This window comes from Sparus aurata, chromosome 8 (genome assembly GCF_900880675.1).
Source record: "Sparus aurata chromosome 8, fSpaAur1.1, whole genome shotgun sequence".
Taxonomy (NCBI): Eukaryota; Metazoa; Chordata; class Actinopteri; order Spariformes; family Sparidae; genus Sparus; species Sparus aurata.
The window spans coordinates 17,932,670-17,958,488 of NC_044194.1; the positions used below are offsets into that span (position 1 = coordinate 17,932,670).

Genomic DNA, 25,819 nt, shown 5'->3' on the forward strand with positions numbered 1-25,819 from the left:
AGATACAATACCATCGCCCCCCTGGTAACACAGAGACACCGGGACAGCGGACGAAGCTCTCGATTTGTGTCTGAACTGTGACTGACCATCTTGACTGCAGCGGCTGCCAAGAAAATGATTGCATGCTGTGGCTTGATTTAGCAGGACAGTGCATGTGGTACAACATTACAGGGGGTATTTAAATTCTTTGTGTTATTCAACTGTACATGTACATAGAGCACCTTGGAGGAAATCTGCACTATGTAACAATATTAGTGTATATCATTAAGATGATCAAAAGCATATATGAAGAAATAACAGGTCTGATGTTATGCCAAAGATGTCTGTGTTACTACTAAAGTTAGCATGCTAACCATATTAGCACCTGACCATCTTGTACCTGAGGAGGTGATAGTCCAATAGAAAACAACACCAACGTCCCCCCGTGGTCCGAGCTCCCAGTCAGTCACGATTGCTAGCTGCACAGTTAACTACAGTTAGCTGTGTGCTAGCAGCGGGTAGTAGCCATATTTGAAGTTGTTTAGAGTAGGTTCGACAGGGTACAAATTCTTACATATTGCACTTTAAGGGCTGAAATGATAATCAATTGATCAGCAATTGTACAGATCATGTTAGGCATTTCTCTAGCAGAAATGCTAAACTCTTAGCATTTTTTCCAGCTGTGTCTCCATACAGTAGTAAATGGAATATCTTTTGATTTGGGTCGATGTGATTTTGACATTTCATGCAACTCAACTCCAACAATCTTCGTGCTGAGGTGTGCTCGAGGACTTTCCCAAAACTGTTTTGAGGGAGTTCCTGCAATGCTGACAGACAATGGAGTGGAGAGTGCCAGATTGCAGAAATCACCCAAACTGAGATGAGAGCAACATGAATCTGGGAGCATTTCTCTCGGCTCAGACAGCTGTGTGTATCTTATTACATTTTCCAGCACGACACTGTCCTGAGTTCCCCCTTTCTGGCTGCCAAACCAGCCTACGTGTTTGTGGGGAGGCATGCAGCACACAGGCCCAGTGACAGCAACACAAATTTGCTACTGTATCGGGATCACTGAGTACAACGAAAACCCAAAATGATCTTCTTTTGGTGAAAGTAAGCAGTGGCCGCAATCACAAAGCTTGAAATAGATATTTGTTTTCCAACAGCCTGTCTCTTCATTCATACACACACACACACACACACACACACACACCCCTCTGCAATCACCTCATGTAACCGACACAGCTCACACAACCAGTGTTACTGTTTTGTTGCTTCTCATGTTCTTTTCCATCAGAAATCTTCATCTAAAACAAACTTTGCCAAGCGGGCAACAGGACAGGGATCAGAAGCCTCCCATTGAGCCCGGCTGGGCCAGAGCCAAACACAGTCTCCGAGAAATACAGTACCAACATGATTTATGAATGACAAAGGCATGGTGGGTTCAGAGAGGGACATGACAAGGGACAGAAGTGAGTTTGTAGCAAGGTTATTTAGTAAGTAACATTATACATCATCCATCAGGTTATTTTGTGAAGTTGGAAGTTATTTATTTCCATGTTTTGGACAAGAATTGTGTCTTCTTGGCGACTATTGGGAAACTCAAATGTCTTACTGCTGTATTCTACGTTGACCAAAAGGAATCTGACAAATTGTTATCATTTCACCGCTTCCTGATTGATCGGCCACTAAAACGGATAGTGAAAATCTGGAGGGACATAGGGCCGGATTTCAAGGTAAAACAACATATCTGCTAATCCAATAATTTTCATTAGACAAGAGCTAGTGTTAGCATCACACCACGTTCTGGCTAACATTAATGTTAAAAATAATTAATGAATTCTAAAATATCACAGCTATCTTGGAGACATTGTTCTAAGCCAGGAAGTAAAACATGCTGGATGAAATCAAGCAGTTATGTTAGCTGGGAAGTGTTTGAATGCTAACATCATCTGAGGGGATATCAAATACATTGTTTTACCTCGAAATATGGCTCAATATCCCTCCAGGTTTTCGCTATCCATCACCTTTTCAGTTGCTGATCAATCAGGAAGTGGTGGAATGATTGAACATTTGTCAAATTCCATATGTTTGCACAACTTGCAACCTAGAACACACCAGCACAACATTACCTGAAGCATTTGAGATTCCCGCCCTGAGCGCGATGACAAAGTTAACAATCTCACTTGTACTGTTCCTGCTCAGCCCTTGAACTCAAAACTTTTCTGACGCCAACTAAACATACTGATTTACTTAAACAAATTCATATCGTATACATGTGATTACTACTCGACTGATGGCTTGAGCCATCAACCGCTTATCGACTTAGTACTACCAATACATAGTGGTGTTAAAGGCCTCCGATATACCAAACATGCAAAACTCACGTCAGACGTATACAGAAGAGAAGTGCAATGAGGTTAAAAATAAGGAAGAAGTTGCTGTCTGGACTGGAACTGAAAGAGGGTGGGCTTAGTCGGTTGTAGAATCAGGGTGGGAGAGTAGCCAAGGTGAGGGGTAGGTCATCAATAAGGATTTCTGCAGGTGACGGCTCACTTGGATGCGGATCAGACATCATTGTCTCAACAGAAACAAGGGCCAAACAGCAAAGTGGACCGGAAACAAGCGATTGGGAGAGAGAAATAGGTTGGGGAAGGAAGAAAGACGTTTCTTCAAATCCTCCTGTCAAGTCCGCTCATGGTCAGATATATATATTCAGATTAAATACAGCATCCCTCTCCGATCATTAGAGCAGACAATCTCCTCTCCAGAGCTGCTTACTGTAAGTCTAGCTGGAGGGCGTCAATCCTATTCATCCCAGAGAGACTTTACCATAAAGAAGGCTCAGAGGGGAATAGACCTGGCTCAGACGAAGGTCAAACCCAGGCGACAGAGGACACAAGGTGCAAAACAAGCAGACTGCAGAAGTGACTACAAACAGCCAGAAAGACCAAGCTTGGACTGAAAATAGCACAACGCGTTTTGTGGGTGTGTTACCACAGGTACGAAACGAGAGAGTGAAATCTGATCCAGGAGAGCCTGTTTAATTAAACACATTAATGAGTTTGAAGGCTTATCAGACACCAAAGCACTTACTAACTGAAATATGATGAGGGATTTTACAACTCCGAAGGGTTATCACAGTGGCATTCATTTCAACCCTATTATCTCCATGACAGGTGTAGTGAACTGTAGAAATAAACGGTTTACACTGTAATGTCATCTTGATAACTTGAGTGTTTTGAGGACAGGTTAAGCCAAGTTTAACTCTTTTACTGGGGCCCTCTATGGACCCCCGTTGTGCCCTTACAGTGGCCTGAGTGACGTGAACGAGGAGGTGGCGCTGTGTGAGTGCCATTATCTCTGAAGCACTTCCATCCAGACCAACTTTTTCCGTGTTTAAAGGTGCAATATGTAAGAAATCTATTTAAAAAAACAGGACCAGAATGTGAAGAAAGTGCAGTTTTGACATTATGATGTCCATGTATTGTGATGCAGAGATATCAACTGAAGTTAGCATGCTAACCAGCTAGCCCCAGCCTGTCCTGATCCAAAGTGTGAACACCAACACTCTCCTGGTGCACCAAGCTCCAAGCCTGGACTGCTGGCTGCACAGCTAACTGAGCTGACTAGCTAACGGTAGCTACAGTTACCAGCAGTTACTGGTTATTCTAGTGATATACTGCTCCCCATTTGTTTTGAACTGACACAAGGCCATTTTCCTGCATCTCTCATCTCATCTCATTCCATCTGGCTACAAGCCACTTCCAACAGCCAACACGTGTTGCCTTTCATGTGGCTGAAAGACAACTAGTTTGTTTCAAGCATACCAAGGCCTGTGGTTCCCAGCGCCGGCTTGTATGCGGTTGTTCTCACCCATGACGTAACACCAGAAGCATCTATGAACCCGGACAGCTGATAACAAGGTGGTGGTACCATCGATCCTTGCCAGTGAGTGTCTGCAAGCACTGTTGGAGTCTTCTGGAATTACATTTCCTTCAAACAATTTTCATTGCACACAAAATAGATCTTGGATGTCAGGATCTCTCAAAATTATGCCCAAAGCTAACATTTTTCCACTTAGTGATGCAGGGGGCTTAGAAAATAGGTCAGTGCAACCAGGTTCCTGTGACTAAACATACTCACAATACATCTCTTTATGGACCCAAGACAGAGACAAACGATAAACTCTCGAGACTGTGCAGTCGAGAACAGAACCAGAAAGTCCTGTTTGCAGAGAGGCAGAGAGTAGTAAACTCTGCCTTTCACTCCGTTCCGCTGAAAGACATGTCACTCCAGGCTGTGAATGCAACCAGGCAGAAACTGATTACAGGTCTCAGGTTCCTGGAGACAAAACTGTCAGAGCGCTGCAGCACAACTGGACAGAAACTAAGAAAAACAATCAGAGTGCACTTAAGGCAGACTGGAAGACGCACAAACACTCAGCAGGGTTCAGAGCTCCGACAGTTTGTTTCAGAAGATATTTTTCATGCATTGTGCATGAGCAATAAGGGTATCTTAAATGCACCGTGTCCCTACGATGAAAATAGTGAAGCTTAACGATGGACTTTAAAAACACCAAAGCGCACAAAGTTTTGCAGACAGAAAAAAATGTGATCAATGTGGTCCTGTTGCACTGGTGTGTCTAGTTAAAATATGCATGGGACAAAAGAAGTATGGGTGGAGCTTTGCAAAGGGAAAATTACCATGTTTGAAAAACGGTTTAAAATGATCTACCTTTTTTCCAACAGCTGTGCCCTGACGCAGTTTCCCCCCACCAGGTATACACCAGTAAGTGGAAATGGCATTATTACTTGATAACGGTTCGGTTTGCAGATTTTGATTTGATCTCTTGCAACATTTTCAGCCAAAGAAGCCAGTTATTTTTCGGCATAAAGGTGACAAAATATTCAACTTGATGTTTTCAACTTGCTGTACACCGTCAACTCAAATACAAGACAGTGTCAGTTTGAGGCCGAGTCAAACATTACACGATTATTGATTGGTTTTTAACCACACTCACCAGCGTGATAAGGCGTGTAAGAAGAGGTCTCTGAGTGGAGACCTTTGATCCCGAGGCAAATGCCACGTCAACGTGGAGACCGGCAATAAGGTTGAGCAAATACAGGGGGGCTCAGTGCACAGAGGATTGAGTTGTATCTCGGCCTGTTTCGAGCGGACTGAAAAATGGAGCATCTGTCTTGAGATAACCTTGGCTGTAAGCAAAGGGCTACGCCTCCAGATGAAACTTTACAATTGTGACTAAAGCTCGAATTGCTTCTGACCATAAAAACAAAAAACAAACCTTCCACCACGAGAAAATCAGTCAGGAGTCACCGTCGTATCTATTCCGTCCTTCATGTTACCTTACAGTCAACATAAGAAAAGAAGAACAAAATATGATAGAGACAAAGTGAGAAGTTGGATTCTGGTGTTTTTGAAGAGCGGCGGGCTAAAATGCACCGTCAAGGGCTTCTGACAACCTCTGGACAGGAAAACTTAAAACCAGGGAAACAATAAACAACTGAAATCACACAGAAGAACACGCCAACAGTGGCAAAGGAAAGGCTGCATTCCTATTATTGCTTGGGTGAATGGGACAGGTACAGCAGGATTTGGGTCGAAATTTCACTCACACAGAACAGAACCGCTATTAAGAATTGAGCGCTGCGAGTGCGAGGTGGTCAACTTCCTGCAGGGATACTAAATCATCGGGCTACTCGAGCAGCAGAATGCCGAGTTACCCAAACACAGGGACGCGTTTCTGCCCAGATGAAGCCGTAACAAGGAGTCCGAACTCCGATCAGTTGTCATCACATGATTAACAACTACAGCTTCATGTTTCAGAGGCACTGACTGATGAATGATTGCGTGAAAGCTTTCTGTGAGCTTGAATGTTCTCACATGAGGAGAGAAGAAGAAGTCACTGAGATGGAGAGAGAGAGCGAGAGCGAGAGAGAGAGAGAGAGAGAAAACTGCCTCAGGGTGATTTCAGCAAGTTACTTCCCAGCGCCTGCAGCTACATATTAACTACCGCTTCGGCTCATTCATGTATCACTTCATGGTAAAGTGCTGCAGAAGGAGAGCTCCAGAACACCGGTCAGTAATGAACATGTGTGATTTCTTCCTAGGAGGCTTGGGACACTGACCATGCTGCATGTCAAACCCTCGTCCCCACCTCACTTCCTGTCACATTTCTTCCGTCAGAAGCACAAAAAAAAAAAAAAAAATGCACAGAAGGACACATCTCATTCAAGAAACAGGTTCCTGACAACAATCCAGACCTCAAAAGCTCTTTATTTAAAGTTTAAACACTGGAGAGGATGCATACAGGTGTTATGCAGGTGTTTTTTGGGGGGGCACCGTGTCTCCACAGAGTTTGAGACCTCACTGAAGCACATTTGCAATCAAGTCTGGACATTTACTCTTAAATCATCTGATCACACAGGGGAAAAAACAATCACACATGTTGCATTGAAACAGGCTGACCACACACCTTCTAAACAGACAATGCTAATACACATAGCTGCTGCAGAGCTGTAAGAGTAACAGGGCGCGCACATAAGCCAATAAACAGCCTTTTGTGCTGCGTGCATGGCCAGTGTTGCCTATTGATGAGCGAGCGCCACTTTATCTGCGCAGGCGTGCAAACTGAAACGAGATTAGCCTGTCCTATAACAATAACACTAGCGCATTAATCTTTGGAGAAATTTAATTAATGAGCCCTGTAATGCCTGTAAACAACCGTGTGCGGGTTTTAAACACACACACACACACAAACCCTAAACACCGGACAGCATGCTTCTTGCGTCCAGGCTGCAAACATCCCCGTGCATTCAACTACATTCCCTCACAGACAGATCTGCTGCTTGCAGGAGGAGGAAGAGGAGGAGGAGGAGGCTGCACTTCTTGGATAAAATAAAGAGAAACAGATAATAAAACAGAGAGAACAAAAAAAATGAAGACATCTACCTTACAATAGACAGCCCAATCCGAAGCCGCCATATCCTCCGGAAAGAAATCTTGCTCGGGGTGAGAAGAGCTTCGGTGCGAGATCGAGAGAGGAGCAGAGGAGGGAAAAAAATAGTCCCCGTCTCTCCCGCCCCCCCACCCCCCCTCCTTAACCGCGTCCTTGTTTGTTTCCCAACAGCGCTGTCAAAAAATCCCCCACCATGTCCATACAAACCAGAGCCATGGTGATCACACCCGCCGGAAGTGACGTCATGACTGACAGCTGGCTGAGAGAAAGGCGCACACCCCCCAGACACACCTATAGTTTGGACGAATGGCGAGAGCGCAGCAGTTTCCCTTGAGACGGACGCCCCCTAACTAACCATGGTGACAGCAGAGACCGGAAGAAGCGCTCCACGCGTTTTTTTTTTTTGTTTTTTTCCCTGAAACAAAGTAGTCAGGGAGAGAAGACATGGGAGGGCTGAGCGCGAATAAAATAGGAGGTGAAAGTATAGGAATCGATTACAGTGTGGTAATCAGGTACAATGATCCCGAACCGAATGAATCCGGGCTGTCTGTCCTCACATAACCCTCCTTGGCTCACCCGAGTGCCCCCTTACTCCCTGCTCCCAATGCAAATAATAGGCTCTAATTGAGTGAAATGAAGCTTTAATTGGCATAAAGTTTGAATCATGCAACAAAAAGTCATTAATATACACCCTGGATGTATTAAAAGGTAGTGATGCACACAAAACAGCTAATCAGTGTGAAACAAAATAAGTACAATTCTGGAAAATGACAGTATACAAAGACAATCTAACAGACAAACATTTATAATAATAATAATGATAAACTTTATTTTATAGTACCTATAAAAACTAAATTTACAAAGTGATTTGACGATCAAGCAAAGGCAGGAAACCCAGCAAGATGAATCAATTCTGGAGCTTCGCAGCAAAACAGAAACTGAAGTAGATGGTAGAACAAGTAATCCAAGTTCCTGAAAGCCCATAAGATCCCAAACTGATCTGAAAATAAGTTTTTTACACCCTTTGTAAATATTCACTGTGGCTGCTTAGCTGAAAGCGTTAGCACACACTCCCTCCGAAGTGAGTGCACGAGCTCGACCATGCATCAAGGGCCATTTTGTTGTTTTCTTTTCATTTTTTAAATGTATTTGTTTGCACATCATGCACCTTACTGCCTCCACCGCTGCTCAATCACTTTGATCACCTCTACTGAAGTTTTTACACCTTTTTGCTTTGATTTTCACTCACTCTGTCTTTGCACTACAACAAAACACTCCCGTTGCCTTTAAATTCTGTATTTTATATTTGTGTCTCTCGTACGGGAGGATCACATGGCAGCTGGAGAACAACACTGTGCTGCACGCTGACACCAGGCCAAAAAGTGAGAGTTTCCAGTCGAGCTGTCGCAATAAACTGCCCATTAATGAAGCAGCTCTGTTTTTCCCAGCTCATGCCAGATGCTGAGTGTGCGACCCCATTTGCCTGTTGCATATCTCTGCTCACTTGTTTCCTCATCCCCAGCTCCACATCACATTCTGTCCACGTCTTTGGCAAACCAGTGCGGGCCTCACCCTACAGCTTGGCTCCAGGCCCTGAGGCAGAGAGTGGCTGGTCTGTATTGGTTCCTGGGATCACAGTGGACTCCTCTCCCAACCTCCACACACCTCAGCACTTCAGTACGTAGTGGTGGATGAAGTGTTTGGATCCTTTACTTAAGTAAAAGAAGAATTATCACGTTATAAAAAATATTCATTGGAAATGTGATTTATGTTTTATCCTTAATGTCGAGGTGATTTACTGTCGGACCGATGGCAAGGCAACGTATTATGCATGTTGCATCATCTCGTCATCTGTTTAGTATCTAAAACTTGCAAAGTAACCATTAACGAGAGCTTTCGAAAAATGGAGTATGGAGTGGAGTACAATGTAAGATATTTTCTGAATTAGTTGTAAAAACTAAAGCACGTCAGATTTTATTTTTTTCCAATCTTGCTGAAGTTCCGTTGAGTTCAGTTATAACACGGACTGCTGCCACCTCCAGAAGTTCTCCGACGATATGGCCAGCATTGCATATGTGGCGGAGGGGAACGATCTGGAGTATAGGAGGGTCATCACCAACTTTTTCACCTGGTTTGAACTGAACCACCTGTGCATTAGCGCCGGCAAGACAAAGGAGGTGGTGATCGATTTCAGGAGGAGGAAGGCTCCTCAAACTGCACCGGTGACCATCCAGGGTTTGGACATTGAGATCGTGGAGGAGTACAAATACCTGGGTGTTCACATAAACAACACACTGGACTGAACACAGGACATCTGTCGGACATCAAGAAGGGCCAAAGTCGTCTCCATCTGCTGAGGAGACTGAGGTCATTTGGTGTGTGCAGTACACTGTTAAAAACATTTTACAACTCTGTGGTAGCATCGGCTATCTTCTACGCTGTGGTCTGCTGGGGCTGTGGAAGCTCAGAGAGGGACAGGAAGAGACTCAATAAGTTGGTCAAAGGGGCTGGCTCAGTCTTGGACTGTCCTCTGGATTCCATTGAGGAGGTGGGTGAGAGGGAGGATGTTAGCCAAGCTGACATCAATTATGGACAACCTCTCTCACCCCCTACATGAGACTGTGGGGGCATTAAGCAGCTCCTTCAGCAACAGACTGCTTCACCCACAGTGTAAAAAGGAATGCTACTGCAGGTCATTCATTCCAACGGCTGTCAGACTGTTCAACACCAATTACCCTTAATGTAGCACCATAAGCACCTACTTATCTTACACTTCTACCTCCTCCATCTTGTGCAATTATCCTGTGCAATAAAACTATTCTTATATATTTTTTTCGTACATATTCATATTCTTACACTGAGTCTGTTTAATTCAAAAACTGTATTTATTTATGCATCCAGCCTTCAACAAGTCAATACCCTTACACTTTATATAATGCGCATTTACCTCTGTATACAATGCACTCTTACCCCCTGTAAGTGATGCACATTGCCTCTTTTTCCGGTATATAATGCACATAGCGTATAGTCCTTTCTATTTTGTATCTCTCTCTCCTATCTAAATCATTTTTAGTATTTTTTAAGTCTTGCACTTATTGTATGTCTGTCTAACTGCAACTGTAACAAGTGAATTTCCCCAATGTGGGATGAATAAAAGTCTAAAGTCTAAAGTCTGAATACACTTTCTTTCTTTCATAACACACAAACAGATATTTTCAGACGCACTGCATGGATGGAGTGATGAAATTGTCCATCGAATGATGTTGGCAGAATGGTAAATAGAGACTCTGGACCCGAGAATCCATGTTCAAGGCCCATTCTGCCAACATCCACCCTGCTAAAGGGCCCTTGGGCCTAAAAGTTTGTTCAGCTCTGTACGAAAGCAGAAGGAAACATTTCCCACCCTGTCAGGTGCAAAGTGAGTTTCTCAATGTCAAATCCAGTTGGAATGGATACACGTAAAATCAATTCCACTGAGCAGAACAAATGAAATAATGAAAACATAAGGCTGGAGATATGCAGTAGGTATGGTGGCTGAAAAATATTTTTAAAAAGCAAGGATACTCATAGTATGTAGTCAGAAGTACTCAAAAATGGTCCCTGTGAGAGTTACGGTGACACAGGAAGTTGCTGCAGCTCAAACATACCTCCTCTTAGCTGGTCGACCAGTTCCACCTGAAATGGTGGAAAGATGACGGTATGCGATGAAGATCATGAGATTCCACTGGATGCCATTGTCGTGAAACGCCTTACTCCACGTGAAATGCTGCGTGCGAGGTCCCATTAATTTAATTTAAACTAAAGATTCATTCTTAACCTTGCAAATAGCAGAATGGCAAAATAATCCGAAGTCAACGTCCACTTTAGTAGCTTTCCCCGGAGCTTTCAATAGTATCTCATGATTTTCAACCATAGTGCTTTTAAGACTTCACTTTCCCTCCCAAGTGCTTCGGATTGGTCTTATTGTTGGCGCTGCAGTTGCCACAGGACAAAACGTGAGCTTATTCAAGGGTTCCAGTTTCAGTTTAAGCACAAAGGTCCGGTCTTGAGCTTTGAAATAACAGTTTGATAAAATGATTCCACCCCAACACGACAGAGCAAACTTCAACCGCTCCGAATAAAGTTAGTCAGTGTGCCCCGAGTTTGGACAGTGGATAATATGTTTCGGCCTGTTTGTAGATAAGTGTAATGGAAAAGAAGCGTAAAATAAATCAGGAACATAAAATCAGGAAGGACAGTAAAGTAAAGAAGGATATAGTAGCAAACCTCAAAACTGTATTTGGGTAAATGTACATGTAGTGCAGTTAGTTGTATCTGTATCTGATAAACAGGGAGAATTACAGTCCAGCTCTGCATAGATATAAAAGAAATCAATGCAAAATCTTGTCAGAGTAGATGAATCTCAAACATACACCCACACAGATGTCAGCTGCAGGACACGAGCTCCTCCATGGCCGCCGGTGATTTCTCCACGTGAGGAGAAGATGGAGAAACGCTCGACTCAGAAGCTACGGCTTGTTGCAACACGACTCTAGAGAGAGCAGACGGCAGAGTCCGCAGTAATGGGCTACGGTCAAGACTTTCTGTCTGGACAGCAGCTGGTTTCCCAATTAAGGGGAGAGTCAGACTGCTTTCCACATCTAGATAATATGATGACAACTGCCCCGTTCACTTACAACATGTCTGTCCCCGATCTGAACCGAGCTGTCATAAAACAGACTGGGATGAAGTCATTCACGGTTATGAAACAGCACCCGTCCTCATGGCTGCATCTTAGGGGCCGACTTACTGCTTCGCTGTCCGGTTTAAAGGGTGGCTCCACCAACTTTACATGTTAAAAAAAGTGTGTTGGGGAGTTCTACTGCATGTATGAAAAAAAGTAGCTCCCATATTACCCAGAATGCAATCTATCAGATTAAATGCAGCTTCCTCTCGAGCCGCTTATGTCACACATGCAGTAGTGCTCTCCAAGACTTATAAACACACTTTTCATACATAAAAATGGTGGAGTTACCCTTTAAGTTCACGGAGTTGCCTGTATTTGAAATGATGCTGTAACACACTGATTTTTCTGTCTGTAAAGAAATTACCAAGATTGGAAATATGATATGTCAATGTTTATCTGAGTTATTCTCTGATACCAGTATGAATGCACATTAATAGCACATGCAGAATTTTACAGCATTAGTTTGAGGTGCAGAACTAGCCTGTGCTGTTAGTGAGACAAGGGGGGGTAATGCTGACCTACTGAAGTGCAGCAGGGGGGGTCAGTATTGAGGTTTGACAGAAGCCAGACCTCTGCTGCCACCTGCTGCTCAGAAGCTGCAGATGGTGGTCACGTCACCTGGACATGTCTTGATCCAGTCTGAAAGCCAGCCACAACTTCAGAATTTCATTTGTGAAGCAGCCCGTTGGAACTGTAATCAACAAGCAATTTAGTGAAATAACTACAACAAAGTAGACGTTTCATCAGTTAACTAATGTTGCATTTTCCCTTCCACATCATGTTATTTTGTTTTATTCACACCACAATTTCAGCTTTGCCTCCCGAGGACTTTAGAACACTTAAAAGTCTTGTTTACACCGATGTTTGGAGGAAATACAGACAGGTGGAGGTGCTACAGAGGAGGGATCCCTCTTCCAGGATTAAGGATTGACATGCAGTCATTGTCATACATAGAGGTAGAAGAAGTAATGTAGCCATGCCAAAGCTGAACAAAACACAAGTAAAAGTCATGTAGTTGGAATTTTTACTCAAGTAAATGTCAAGAAGTAATACTTATTATGGAGAATGGCATATTTCTGAAATGGAGTATTTTTTTATTAGATTAAAATAACTGGTGCATTATTTTGTTCATCAATTTAAGGGGCGGCTCCACCAATTTTACACATTAAAGTGTGTCGGGGAGAGCTTCCGCATATATGAAAAAAGGCAGCTTATACATTGTCCACAAAGCAACTTAGCCACTGAGCAACATCACTAGAGGTAATTGATCAGAATGAATGCAGCTTCCTCTGTAGCCACACACACACATCATATGCCTTTTTTCATGTTTCACATTGTGCTAATGTTTAAGCTGATAAAGTTGGTTGAAAGTTATGAATCTGCTGTTAAACTGTTGAATATCGTTGGAGTCTGGACTGTTGGTTGAACAAACATTTGATGTCATCCCCATAAATTACAGATTAAACTGATAATGGAAATTACTGTTGGTTGCAGTCCCAGGAGCAGGCAGAAACGAGAATACTATGATGTGGAGAACGAGAATGACAGTATTGGGTAAACTAGTTGCGAACACACACACACACAGAGAATGTCATCCTCTAGGTGGCGCTTTTGTCACATCGGAGTGAGTGAGGCCCGGTAACTGCTTCTCCACCACTTAGAGGACTAATTATAGTGAAACTGTCTGTTTCTTTTTGCAGAGATTCTAAATGTGAATATGGACTAAATGTGTTTGCACCCCTGAAGAATAAAATGTTGTTTCCTTGCCCTACATTTCAGATGGAATATTGCATTTCATAATCACCGTGGCACGGATTAATGTGACTGAATCTATTTAGAACCAGGCTTAGCTTTTCTTCATTTCAGCAAATGCACTCTGCTCGGTGGTTTATTTGAGGGGCCTGCCCACACAGAGCCCTCAATCCTATCCACTTACATTCGATCAATACCACTATTCCATTTATACAGCTATGACATCATATGAAGGCTTAGAAAAGCAGCGCTGTGAGTGTTATTCCTGTGAAATTCCTGGCAATTTTGTATAAAACAACAGTATATTATTGAATTCTGACTCATGTGTTGCAGACCGACTCTCAGAAGCTTTTCATTAGTTCCCTATTGCATGGGAAATGAATCTCCCAGGGTGGATGTCAGAGCTTTTTGCAATGTTTCTGCTGAAGCGCTGAGACCGGAGGAGATGAAGGATGGAGGATGGCCTTTAGAGATGCAACCCCAGAGACATGATGCACACAGAGCCATTGTCTCATCAGGCTTAGTATTCAGCTCACTTTGCTCTATCACCGGGGCCAAGGCTCAAATCAATTCAATATGGTGGCTGGAGGGGGGACAGCTACGCAGCAGTGGGTGCAGCCCACATACGAACACATGCAACACTGGTCAAGACACATGGGACACAGTACAGTGAGAGATTTCATTTTTCCCACGCTGTAATGTTATTGCTTTGTGATGTACTGTCATATAATCCTCCTCATTGTGCCGGAGACATTTGGTGAATGTGTGACCAGCTCAGCACATTTCGTGGGAAATCATGACACACAAACCAAGCCATTGCAAGTGTATTCAGTGGAGTTATATTACTTCAAGTTAAATGTGTATTATTAATAAGTTGCCTCTGACGCAAAGTTGATCACTGGCTATATGACTGTTGGGTGACGATAGAGGGGTGAGCGAGGGCTCTCACTGTGAATGACAACCCCACATCTGACCTTGATATGAGATACAGGACTGCGGTCTCAGACAGTGAGGCATGTCTGATGCTCCATGTTGGCCTGATACCGGCTGGCACTCACCTCGTCATCCATCCGTGTGCGTGAGTGTGTGTGTGGTGCTGGCCGGAGTGAGATAGAGTACTGTAACCATCATCTGTTGCCATATGAATCATGCTGTAGCCCAGGAGGTGAGAATGTGCCACGGCTCTCCTTTCCATCTGCTCCGCTCTGGGATCGGGTTGTCTGGGCTGATGGTTGATCCCAGGAAAAAGATGAAGGTAGTCATGTCAGGGATTTTATTAGAGACCAGATTTTCAGAATTTGGTCATTTATGAGTCTGTCTTTTAAATGTAATACCAAAGCAGTCATTCAACTGCACTCAGTAGAGCACATACCTCCGCCAAGACCCAACGCCAATTCAATCAAGTCTAATCCAATATAAAACTCAATAGCCCTGTATCACTCTAAATCTTAAACCACCCATAACTGCTTATCCATAATTTAAGATCACCAAATCTAGCATCTGCGTCAAATTGTCCTCACTCAAAGATATCAGAGACTTAACTATGGCTGGATGATTGTTTTTCATTGAGATCCATGTGTTATGTCATATCTCACAATGTTAAAGAAAGATCCGTTCTTTTATCTGGATCCACATAAAAAATGTAACCGCGTCTATTCTGGGCTCAGACCCTTTCTCCATCCAGGTTTCATGGAAATCTTTTCAGTAGCTTTTGTGTTATTCTGCTGACAAACCAACAAATGGACACAGGTGAGGACATAACCTCCTAGACGGAGGTAATAAATCAATAGAACAGAAATAAATGCCAAGGACAAACTGATTTATAATCTTAGCTTTTATTAATGAAGCGGACAAAAAAGATTCAAGACAAATCCGACTTGAACAGGCTTTACCTGCTAGTCCTCTCTGTGGCTGTGGACGCCCATGTTTCAGGTAAGACGCGACGCCGGCGTCTCAAGGCCAAACAGTTCATCTGGTTTGATTTGTTGGTATTGGATTTCTTTCTGTGAAAAAGATGCCACCTGTTGTCTGCATGTCGAAGTATTGCTGCCCTCCAGGGAAGGCAGTAGGTTGTATAGTTATCTCCTGATTGGGCAAAATCACTACCCTGAAACCACACAACCTACTACCTCACCCCGTTCGAACATCAGAAAGGCCGTACAGGCTGGCGACAGTTCTTATACTAGAGAGCTTCATGACGGAGTGACAGATAAAACTTGACAATGTCTTTTTAGTACATATACATCCTCATACAGTTTCACATTTTGAAGACTGACACACTTAATTTCATATGAGTTGCTTTAATTTCTAAAATATTAACATAACAAGCAGCTGTGACAAAAATCCCAAAAGCCTTTTTTGATCATATGCAAGAAAATACATATAAAAAGACAGGAAAATGGTTATAAATAATAAACAAGTGAATTAAACGAGAACAGGCTCGAGCAAAAGTTACAGCATATACAGTCTACAGTGCCTGTTGAGATAAGAAGATTTTTTTGTTCAGTACAAAAAGAACCAACACTTAACGATATAAACACCTTTTTATTGACCACAAAGTCTGAACAAGCAACCATGAGAAACAGCCTGGAGCAAATACTGTGACCAACCTCGATCAAATGCTGCAAACGAGTTATGTTATTTAAGCAGTCAGTGGGTAAACACGCACATTCCAGTGTTGATCCAGATCCAAAAAACTCCAACAATGGCATCTGATGACATTACAGCCACTTCAGGAAAGACAGTAAGTTGTATAGTTATCTGACAGGAAGGGTACGACCCTAAAACTATACAACCTACTACCTCACCCCAAAGGACAGTCTCGAAAAACAAAGTCGCCTCAGGTCCCCATTCATGCAGGTAATCCGCTTTGACACACCTCGATGAATACAAAACAGCGGTTATGATTCACAGAAACACAAATACACATGCCAGTCTCCCCTGGGACACCTCACCGGTGTGACTGGAGTCTGTGTGTTCAGAACACAATGTGACGTCCAGGTCACTCGGTTCACGGCTCACACTGAAGGGGAATTCAAATGATCCAGCAGGGTGCATATGCTGCAAGCAAATTGATAGCCAAAGTATTTCCATATTCAAATGTGTCCAGTAAATAACTTATAGGGTACTCTGACATCCATCATAAGCATGATTCAGATGTTATGTTCATTAATATTGTTTCAGAATGAAGTCTGCTTCAAAGCATTTGCATTCAAAGCTGCGGGCAAATAATGAAGTTTAAAAACACATTTCTGTTTTTTTCCACATTACCTCGAATCTTTGCTTTGTAATTGTGAAGTGCCTGTGGAAAAAAGTTATTCACTGAATGTAAAAAAAATTAAATCTTTCCTTTGTGTGTATGCAGTACTAAATATACAAGTAATAAGCTGCTAGTTGTAAGCACAAATTTTGTTCATGTCTTTATGTCAGCAACAGTATCTGGTGGAAAAATGCGCCCCATGTTATTTTTCCACTCCATGCTGAACTTGCCGAATTTACTGTTTTAGCAGAGCGTGGAATTATGGGAAATGTTAATTCTGAAGCACTACGAAGCTGCAGATACATGAACAGTATTTCTTTATTCTGATTCTGATCGAGATCACAGTTTAATTGTTAGCATTGACGCTAACTACAGCAATTTTTTTTTTCTTCTTGACAAATGCAAAGTGGTTGTGAAATGTCCAACCTGCCTGAAACGCGATGGTAAATTTTTGTACATTTTGTATACGTCTTATTGAGAAAATAACAATTGTTTGAATTTAAACTTTAATAAGCACTTGACCTGCTAGAGCTTCTCGTGGCAACATCAGAAGATTTGAGATTGAGCACAACTTGAGGTGATTGTTGTTGAAGTTGTTACATTATACATGCGCCATGTTTCTGTCCCTCCTGGAAAATTGTTCATGTCACCTAAAGTTACACCCACGTGCGGCAAACATGCGCAGAAATAATATGTTTAATCCCTCCAGAGAGAAACAATCAGATCAAGTTTACATGGTTCTTCATTAATATTTTCTGATTTTCCAATTCTTTTAATGGATTTTCATACGTTTTCTCCACCAACTCTCAATTTGATTGAAAATGTCTTCTGATCGGGCCTGTCTCTTCCACTTGAGGCGGTTTCGTGAGGCGCTCATATTCTGCTCGGGCAATTATTCTGATCATTAGTGGAACATAAGGGTCCATGTAAACGCAGCTTGAATTGACAGTTTGAGTCTAGCATAGCGGCTCAGCGCACTGTTCACTACATACAGTAAATAAGAAGGAAACATCTAAAAATAAGACTTAATGTATCCTTTCCCCCTTTTTCTCAGCACTGTTTGTGAGCCTCAGAGAGGAGAGTGTTAACATTAGTGACCAGTGTTGACAGTGGGCGAGCTGGAGCTGGCTCATATCCTGGCCCACATGTGTGGAGCAGAGGGCCGCAGCTGCTGCCACTGTTAATGTTTCTCACCTGCTCTGTAACACGCAGCGATCGGGAGGGATGGGGGACGCTGGCGTATCTCCTCCTCCCTCCATCATGGTTCCAGCAGCACGTCAGGTTGCCTTCCTCTCCTGACAGGCAAAATCTGTTACCTCTGCAACAAAGGAAACAGAGAAAAACTTCAAGACAATGATTTTTAGACTTCTGTGCGATCAATTTTGAACATCCCAGTGGCCGACAGTCTTAACATGAGTGTTTTCTGATTGGTTGCAAGAAATTAGGAAAAACAAACATTCCGACATGTTTAACCGTCACACAATCAGCTGAATCAAGTCATATCAGGGTAATCTTTGCCAGCACGGTCCTCTACAGTAATATTATTCTGTCCAAGGAGGAACTAATGTACAGCGCAGCACAATGCAGAATGGTATGTCTTGAACTGAGAGGCCCCATTGTGTCTGCTCAGTGGTGAGTCTGAGACTCTTTGCATTATTCAACACTGCCGTACTTACAGTACACCATAGCAGTGGATGAGTGGACTGTAAGTATGCACAAGCACACGTCCGTAGAGGGTAACACACACACACACGCACACGCACACACACACACACACGCACACACACACACACACACACACACACACACACACACACACTCACGAGGAACACACAGACACTTTGCAGACAGAGGTAAGCTGACAGAGGGAGAGTTACTGTATGGCAACCCAGAGTATGCACACACGTACATGTAAGAACAGAACAAAACTATAAGGGCACTCAGTAGAGCGCATACCTCAACCAGTACGCTTTAATTCAGTCAAGCCGAGTCCAATATCAAACTCAACAGCACTCATAAAAATAAAGAATCAAATTGTACTCACTCAAACGTACCAGCCACCTAAATACGCCAGATTCCTTTTTTCCATCAGGATCACAGTCGCTCCAGGACGCCCCATCTCGCAATGTTAAGGAAAGTGAGACAAAATTCTCAGATCCGTCCCTTTATCTGAATCCCCACCAAAAGTTAATAGGCTCTACTCCGGGCCCAGACCCATCCTCCATCCAAGTTACATGGAAATCTGTTCAATAGTTTTTTGTTTAATCCTGCTGGCACACCCAACCAACCAACCAACCAACTAACGTACAACGGCGAAAATATAACCTCCTTGGCGAAGGTAATGAGCAGATGCAGAGAACATACTACAGAGGGATTTAGTTTAATTAAAGGTTCAAGAAGAAAATTAACTGTCCACACTTAAAATTAAGAAAAGGATGGTAAAGTTTAGATATCACGGTTCATATCGCAGTCTGTTCTCACTGTGCAGCCCTGCGAAACCCCTGAGCCGTGAGGGGTCCAGACTTCATAAGGTAAGGTCGAGGCACACTGTCCTCTCAGCCTGCTGACTGGACATACTTCAATCTAATATAGTAGATGGCTCTGGGGTCCCGACCAACAGAGTGCATGGTCCAGGAAAGCTATTGCTTTCAAGTGAAGCCAGTTGCTATCATCCAGTGACAGGGAAATATTCACACTCCCACACACACATACTGCAAAGGGCCAATATGCAGCACAAGCACACACACACACACAGACACGGACACACACACACATAAACACACACATAAACACACACATGCACACACACACACGTACCCTTGTGCACACTTGTTTAGGGCTCTCTACACAGTTATGCAATACAATCTAAAAACACCTCATTTCCTAACAGCTTGTCCACCAGAAAATCCAGCCATCTTAAAATTGTGCAAACTCAGCGAGCACTCCTTCACTTGAAAGCACAGCGTCTGTAACTGATACACCGCTTCAGCCTTGCACCTCCATTAGCTGTTTAGAAGCGCTGGGGTGCAAAGTCCTGCTTTCTACACCTCATCGACTCATAATGTCACACAGACACGCTTACACTGTGGGACAACGCATCAACAAGTACGTGAACGCACACGAGGACACAGTGTGGAGTGTGGAGTGCGCACTGCACACGTGTGCACACACGTTCACGCGCGCACACACACACAACAAGGAAAAACACCCTTTAGAGGGAAAAAAGCAAAACATGATTTTCATTTACCTCATCACATTTTCACACTGTGTTCACAGCAAAAGGCGCACACTGCTTAAAGAGGCACTTTAACTCAATCACACTTCAGTCTAAGTGCTACAGTGCCTATCAATCAATACTGAAGCAGTGTAGATGGCCCCACTAGGCTCTAGATACTTGACATGTGTTTAGGGTTCTGGTTATAGCTTAAAATGATATTGTGATATTTTTGGGTTATATTGCGATACAGGATATACAACTTGATATTTTGAATTCTCTTCAAAACACTTCATAAATGTGAGGACTGGGCAACAAAATTAAGTTTCACAATATTTTTGACCAGTAACTCAATACTGATATTTTAACAATATTGTGAGGAACTACTTTTACAAATAAGTAACACAATAAGATTTTTTAATAAATACTCATCGGTAATGCGGATATAGATGTGGATAATGGGGATCACTAAGTGGGTAAAGGCAAGTATTTAAACAAGTTAACTGTCTGGTGAGCTCAGAAAATGGCGTCACTTTGTTGTGATGCAGCATTTTAAACCAGGCAAAGAGAACACTTCTGCCATATCCCCATATAATGATATCGAGACAATTCATGGTTTCATATCACGATAACGATATAACGTCACCACAGTTAACACATCTAGCATGAAGTCATCCAGCATGTCAGATGACCATCTAGGCAAGTGCAAGACCAATAAATAGAGCTTTGCATGAAACCTGGATAGCTTTGAGGCAAATAGAAACGTGTCCGTAGCACACTGCAAATCTTAAGGGCGGAAAGTCAGGATCAAATACTTGTCCGTTCATTTTATAATTAAACATTTACTTATTAGCAGCCATGACAGCTGGCAATATATTCACTTTGTGAGTCTGTGCGTGTAATCATGGCAAAATGTGGTCTTGGAGACACCTTTCGGAAAGGGAACTCACACAGAAGCGATTGATTATTTTGCCAGGTGTTCTGTCCGTCTGTGGACAGTTTTTTTTCAGCACATTAGCGTCACAACCGTGCAAGATACAGTCACAAAACCTAACAGGTGTGTATTTGAGATCGAAATGAAGGCAGAGTTGGAAGATGGGTGTCGTTCGGGCGAGGGTGCTGGAACAAGGGAGGTGGGAAGTAGGAAGGCATAAATTTGTAGAGACACATGTTTATATCCCTGGAGGTGCTGTAAGTTATCAGCAGCAAAAAAAGGTATTATATTAGCACTAAATGATAAAAAAGTCAAAATGACATCCAGTATAGAAAGTCTGCTCACTGTTAAACACTCTCCATCTTTATTTAACCTCTTAACTTCGTGAGTTTAAAGAAACATTACTGTATTTCAACCCCTCCTCAGATTTTAGGCTAACTTTCGCTGATGTCTTGCGGCACGAGTTGCAAGTACAGTATGTTTATGTGCTGTGCATGTGTTCATCAGTCCTCGTGTTTATACATGTGTGGCTTCCCTTACACCAGGGATCTGGTCAGGAATACCTAGACGCTGGTGTGCATACATTTCTCTCTTGTCTGTATACATCTACATGCGTGCCCTGCACCGAGTGAAGCGGTGTCTGGGCGCAGACAAACGGAATCCACATAGACACGGTGGAGCATTTATAAAGGGAAGCATGGCTTCTGTGCCCCCCCGCAGCCCCCTCTGGGTAGCACAGCAGGCATGACCCATCTATTTATACCAGGGCCAAGGGGGAGGCAGTGGGAGGAGGAGGGAGGACAGGAGTGGGGGGGGAGAGGCTGCATGGGCAGGTCCTGTTACACATGCCAGGGGGGATGGCTGGGGCAAGCCACAGGGGGATTCTGCTCAAAGTCAGACAGGCTGACCTCCCCGTCACCTCTGCATGAGGCAGATATTGAGCTCGCAAACCTTGTGTGTGCTTGCACGTCTGTGTATGTGTGTTTGTAAGGAGAGTTTATGAGTCTGTATGTAGGTGTTTGCGTGTACTGTCCAGTTTGTGCCCAAGGGTCTGTGTCTGTGGAGCTACAGGTATACATTAATGCATGCGTGCTGTAACCACTTGTGCAGGTGTGGTGTTGGCAGGCATGGATCACTTGCCGGTATGTATACATGTGTGATGGAGTTTGTATGCGCTCACGCCTACGTGCATAATATGTGTGTCTGCCTGTCAGGCTGTGAGATGAACCGGCCCCAGTGGCTTACTCCCTCCCTCCATCCCTCCACCCCCCAGCAGAGCCATAAACATGCCAGGTGAAGAGGGCTGGATTAGGCAGAGTTAGCTTATCCCAGAGCGGCCCCCGGCCCCATCTTTAGAGGTAAAAAACGACCCCAATCATTGTAATGACAGGGAACGCAACAGGGGTCGCCCAGACCACTCAGCCCAACCTTACCAGCTGCTTCTCATCTCTCGCACACAGTATACAGTCACATGTACATAGAGAAACATACACACACTTGCATGCACAAATACATGGTAAGGCTGCAGGATGCACAGCAGGGCGCAGGCCTATAGGAAGGTCTGCAAGTAGACCTTTTGTATATATAGGGCTGGCAGGTATCATCTAAAAGCATATCAAGACACCTTTAATAGTCCTGGTGCTTGAGTTCTTTTGGTAGTCGAGCCTATATTAGACTCCAAACCATTTGACCATAGGAACTATAAAAATGATTTTCTTTTTCGTTTTTTCAACTTGGTAAATGGCACATTAGCAGAACTACACTCCGAGGCGTCCTTCGCATTAACCTATAGAATCTGTATCAGTGTCTCAGATGTATACAGCAGAACCAGAATACAGCTCATGGCACTTGTTCCGGTTAATAGAATTGCAAGTTCAAATAGATAGAATAAGAAATATAAGTAAGTAACTACCTAAATCGTGATCATGCAGAAGACGATGTTTTCCACCGAAGTTCAAGTTCAACAAAGCTGACTGTGATATTTTCCCACCTCTCTAACAAATAAATCAAATAATGTTTATTTTTTGCTCACATAAAGATTCACAGGCTCAGCCTTCGTGCCGCCATGCTAATGGACACTGGTGAAACGTGCATTGCCATGTGGCTGCCGGTGACCTGTGGGGTCTCTCTCTATTAGGAGAAGTCTATAGTCCTGACACGTCTGCATGCCCAGCTCTGCTGTGGCCTGCCTGCCTGCAGGGCCCCTTTCAGCTTGGGCAGTGCCCCATCGAGCTGCATCTGTCGCCAGCTATATTTAGAGGGTGGGACAAATGCCTTTCTCCCTGGATATGAACTTTAGCTGACAGACAGAGGGCCAGAGTACGCAGACAGGGATCTGTACAGTTTGTAACCTTGAAGAGCTTGTTACCCCCGGGCTACAGCTGGCTGTAGTCACACTCACTACAGTGGTTCGCAGTTACAGCTGAAAGCTAAGGCTTTAAATACAGCACAGTTAACCACAGCTAGCATTGAAAAGCTTGATTTGGCAGCAGTTATTAGCTCCAGTGCATATAGTTCCAGGACTGCTGCCAACAAGAGGGAGAATATACAGTAATGTACTCCGATGAAGAGATTTAATACTTTTCCCTCTGCGAGTTGTAGAAGAATAATGAATGAATTTCTGTGGACTTGAATCCCCTTCAAATAGTCCTACATCTCTTCCTGTAAGAATTTATGTGTGTGGCAGTGCCAGTGAGGCAGCCAGTGTGTGATATGTGACCATGTTGCATGGCCATCTGCTCTATATAACCATAAACAAATGCAGGCAGGCCAGCTTCACAGGATCATTTCCAAGGGGTCTAGGCCGGGTAAATGTATTCATGCTTTGGTCTCTGGGTAGATGCTGTAGAGATATGCCCCAGAAACAGGCCACGGTTATGCAATAGCATTCATAATTCATTCTACAAACACAATATGGAGGCCACGGTGTCCCATATGCAAACACATGGCCAGATTAAGGAGCAGGGAGCCAAAGGGGACAGAGTGATTTCTGAACTGTTAACTAAGCCATTGACTGTCTGTCTGTCTGTCTCAATGAGAGCTTGGCTGTGACAGGCCTAAATAGGCCAGGTCTTACTGCTGGAGGGACCCCTGCTATATTTTGCACCTCGAGTCTAAATCAGCTACATGCCAGCAAAGATACACACTGATACAGTACTGCAGTTTTTATAGCATCACTTCAGGCCGCAAACAGATATAGCACACAGATATACATTAGTGTTTTGTTTTTCTGTGCATGCTTTCAACATTTTGCCCCAGTGACAAGGTGCTTTCTCTGTACATTTACAATATGGGACTATCTGATATCACAGTGTTGGGGAACATGATAATAAATGTCTATCCAGAACCTACCTGCAACTGACCCATCACATTATTGTGAGGTCATAGCTTTGCTATGTGTAGTGTTTGGTGTTCTTCCTGGAACATCACAATTAATATTGCTCAAGGACCATAATTTCAAATTAGGAAAAAGAACATCTGGGGCAACAGTTGAAAGGGTTAAGTACAGGATTGACTTAACCCACTTGAGACCAGGGTTTGTATCTTGATTGGAACATATTGCTCACATATTTAGTTCACTTATTTTTTTCCCCCCATTATGAAATGTTCCATCACAGTTAAGTTTATGTTTAATCAAGGTCACTTTGTCATAAAATATATCCTTACACAACATTAACCACGCGCAACAAAGGACAGCTTCTGCCATGTGTGTATTTTTCCAGTCTTTTTTTCCAAGTTGCAAAGCTATGACATTACATGAACGTGATTGGTTGGTTAGAATGATTCATACTAACATTAATAATGATCTTCCAGGAACAACACCAACAAAGCGACATCAGATCACGCTTACCGTATACTGCACACATGTTCATGTCTGTTTTTACAAGAAATGCCATTAGAGGTTGGCCTTATAGCTCACCTGATTAAGTTACAAAAAATGCCCCCCAATAATGTACGTGCCCCCCAAAGACTGATTCCATGGGCTATACTAAAGTGTGAAGGGGACTGGTAATGGAAGAAAATCATTGTGCGACATATGGATATTGGGTTTGTTAAACTGAAACAGTTCCAAAAGTCGATTATGCTACCTCAGTTATAAGTAAATTTTAAGTTTGCAACACAGCTGTGGGTCAAATATCAAATAGTTCCTTAAATGTCTCATCTTGTCTCTCTTTCTGTCACTCCTTTCCCTGATCTTCCGATTCATTCCAAACAGAGTAAAAAAAACAAAATAATTTTGCGCAACTCTGTCAGGTAAGTTCAGCAATGGGCTTGTCAGGAGAACACAACAGCAGGCACCTACTGGAACTGTGATACAGTATCTGTGGTCTTGCGGTCAGATGAGAGGAGGATTTTAATAACATCTGCACATGTAATCAAATGCCTGGCACATGCAGGCTTCCAGAGTCACAGGCAGTTAGCTACTTTAGCTAGAGGCTATTGGATGGGGCCTGGGGTTATTAAGTGCTTGTGACGCAAGCACAGTCGGTATTGAATCTATAGCTAACAGTGTGCTGTGGTTAGGGTGGAGACAGGTACATGAGCAGAGGTTGAAGCTTTACCCACGCACTCTGGCTGCAGAGTACGATCAGAGGGCAGGTTGTGTTACTATGGAGGCCAGGCGGTGGTGTGGAGGAGAGAGATAGAGGACTGATGAAGGGTGGAAGGGGGTCATGCAGCTGTGGGCCCTGCCAGCACATTTGCCCCAATGGAAAAGAACCGTTTACGGCGTCCACCCAAGGTCTGCCCTTCGAGAAGAAGAGCTGGGAAGGGTCCAGAGGGGAGGCTGCTTGTTTGTATGCAGTCAGTCGGCAACAATTAAAAACCTCTATCCATCCGAAAAAAAAAAAGACATTCTGTCGTTGCGCATTGAAGCCCCTCTTTTTCTCCAATTCCTACCACTCCTCCGTGTTTATTTTAATTTGCTCCTCAACCCAGCATCCAGTTGCACCCACTTTTTCCTCCCCCACTTTACT

At 43.4% G+C, this 25,819-nt stretch overlaps 1 protein-coding gene and 1 long non-coding RNA gene across 6 annotated transcripts in view; both read right to left on the minus strand.

The window, feature by feature from the left end:
- pparab (peroxisome proliferator-activated receptor alpha b) overlaps positions 1-14,661 on the minus strand; it is a 40,828-nt gene extending 26,167 nt beyond the window's left edge. The window contains exon 1 of one of the 3 annotated variants that reach the window (XM_030425229.1): positions 14,495-14,661. The gene's annotated coding sequence lies outside the window, so the exon portion shown is untranslated. Of the gene's footprint in view, positions 1-5,284; positions 5,304-6,951; positions 7,315-14,494 lie in introns of those variants that run through there. The other 2 variants (XM_030425226.1, XM_030425230.1) reach the window with 2 other exon arrangements.
- A 591-nt stretch (positions 14,662-15,252) lies between these two features.
- Positions 15,253-25,819, minus strand: part of LOC115587105 (uncharacterized) — a 48,471-nt gene continuing 37,904 nt past the window's right edge. For all 3 annotated transcript variants that reach the window (XR_003984969.1, XR_003984968.1, XR_003984970.1), the window contains one exon: positions 15,253-18,013. This is a non-coding gene — a long non-coding RNA (uncharacterized LOC115587105). The remainder of the gene's footprint in view (positions 18,014-25,819) is intronic.